This window comes from Callorhinus ursinus, unplaced genomic scaffold (assembly GCF_003265705.2).
Source record: "Callorhinus ursinus isolate GAN/ISIS: 27379988/994484 unplaced genomic scaffold, GSC_fseal_2.0 scaffold3083, whole genome shotgun sequence".
NCBI lineage: Eukaryota > Metazoa > Chordata > Mammalia > Carnivora > Otariidae > Callorhinus > Callorhinus ursinus.
In genome coordinates this window covers 1,443-3,461 of record NW_027400137.1, presented here as the reverse complement: position 1 = coordinate 3,461, position 2,019 = coordinate 1,443, and the positions used below count along the sequence as shown (strand labels likewise).

Here is a 2,019-nt window from a genome sequence, read left to right as displayed (position 1 = left end):
CGGTGTGCTAAACACGAAGCCAGGCCCGGGACTGTCCTGAAGCGACTTGTGCCAGGATTTGCAGGAGCGCGTCCAACGCTTTCATTGTCACGGGGAATTCAGGGTTCAGAGGAAGCTGACCGGCGGCACCTTCCCAGATGTTCCGAGGAGTGCTTCCGGAGGGCGGGCTTGGAGGGCCACCAGCCTCGGGCCCCCGCCCCAGAGACTCGAATTCGATTGCTCTATGGCGGTGCTGGGGCATGAGTTTGATTAAAGCGAAACCCCTGGAGTTCCCGGAGTGTCACCACGGTGGATAAGCGCTGCCATAGATACATCTGGAGAAACGAGTCTTCTTTCTCTACCGGAGAAGGCCGTGGGACCCTTGACCCCAGCTGCTCGGCCTTTGTTCCGGGCGGTTAAGTGAGGGGCCGGCACAGCGAGGAGAGAACTAGCAGAAGTTGCCGTTAAGATTAAATCACCCAAGATGGAGACCGAGTCAGTTGGGACTGCCCCGTCGCCAAGCCCTCGACCCGTTCAGAGCCAGAGGCTGGACCACGCGGGAACGCAAAACAACCTCTAACCCCGAACAATCAAAACGCGGAAACTCGCTGCTTGTCTCAAGTTGATAAGCGCAGCAACGAGCGGACAATCAAACCGGGGACCCGAAGAGCATGCTTGAAAACGCACCCCACACCGAGAGAGTCTGCTTTTGGCTCAACGGGTACTGCCCCCCAAAGGGGGGGAGGTGCACCGTGCCCGGAAGTACTGCAATACCGGGTCGATGCGTGGAGTGGACGGAGCAAGCTCCTATTCCATCTCCTAACTCCAAAAATCCATTTAATATATTGTCCTCGGATAGAGGACGTATCAGATATTAAACTGATAAGAACAGATACTACACTTGATCTTAGCCAAAAGGCCGAGAAGCGATGCCCGTCGTTCTGTCCTCGCCGCCACCACCCCACCGCCATCCATATTGCACTCACGGTGAGCCATGTCACCCTCTGTCCACATTCCTGGCTCACTATCTTGTGGCGGTCCGCTCCACACGCGCTTGCAGTTGCAGGGATTGCCCCGCGCTCCTGGTGAATTTTCACATCCCTTTCGGCTCCCTCGCGTCCTTCCCTAGAGGATGACCGGCGATTTGCATGCCCCGCCCCGGGGCGGTAGCACTGCGGTCCCGCCCCGCCCTAGCCCCGCCCCCCGGTCCCCGGACCTCCGGCGTCCCAACGCTGACACCCCCCCTTCCCCCACGCCCGGCCCAAAGCTGGGGAGGGGGTGTGTGTGTGTGGCGGGGAGCTCCGGGACCCCAGCGGTCCCCGTGCGCCCGAGAACGCCGCGGGGTCAACGCTGTGCGCCCGGGAGGGGCGCGTCCCCCCGGGCCCCCAGGCACGGCCCCCGACCTTGGGCGGGGAGCGAACTGCGGCCGGGGCAGGAACCTGTGCCTGTGACTGGGAGCCGGCCTCCGCCCTCCCCCTACCCGCCTCCTCTCCAGCCTCCCGCGACTGAGACACCCCCACCCCGCCAGCCACTCCTCGGCCCCGCTCGGTTGGTTCTCCGCAAAGCCTGCACTTAGCCGTAAGGACCGTGAGACTAGCACGGTCGCCCCTCAACCTCATGGACTCCTCAGTGGCGTCAACCCTGCGGGGAAAGAACCCTGATCGCACCACCGCCGCGCGCCGGACGCACCTGCCCTGCATGCAGGCTTTGCTCTCCGTTTGGATCCTCAGGACCCCGGAGTGAGTTGAAGCTGTTCTCACCCTCGCTTCCCAGCTGTGATCACCGAGACCAGAGAGGCTGAGAAACGTGTCCGGTGACCTGCCGCCCTCAGCCTGTCCCAAGACACCGCCTGCGTCTGGAGCACAGGCCCCGCCAGCGGCTGGAGTCTACCGGAGGGAGCCCTGAGAACCGGACGTGGACCTTGGAGGGGAGGAGGGCTGCCGGTCCGACGCACCTGGGTCGGCAGGAGCGAGGCCGCTAACGCGGTGGGGACATTTGCGGTCACCGCCCGGCCCTAGCTCTCGGCTCTGTGCCTCCCGG

The 2,019-nt window shown here is 63.4% G+C and overlaps 1 non-coding gene across 1 annotated transcript; it reads right to left on the bottom strand.

Annotated features, from left to right (window-relative positions):
• Positions 1 to 719: 719 nt before the first annotated feature.
• LOC112819039 (U2 spliceosomal RNA) lies at positions 720 to 910 on the bottom strand. Its single transcript, XR_003206748.1, has one exon. It is a non-coding gene; the product is annotated as a U2 spliceosomal RNA (small nuclear RNA).
• Positions 911 to 2,019: the final 1,109 nt, after the last annotated feature.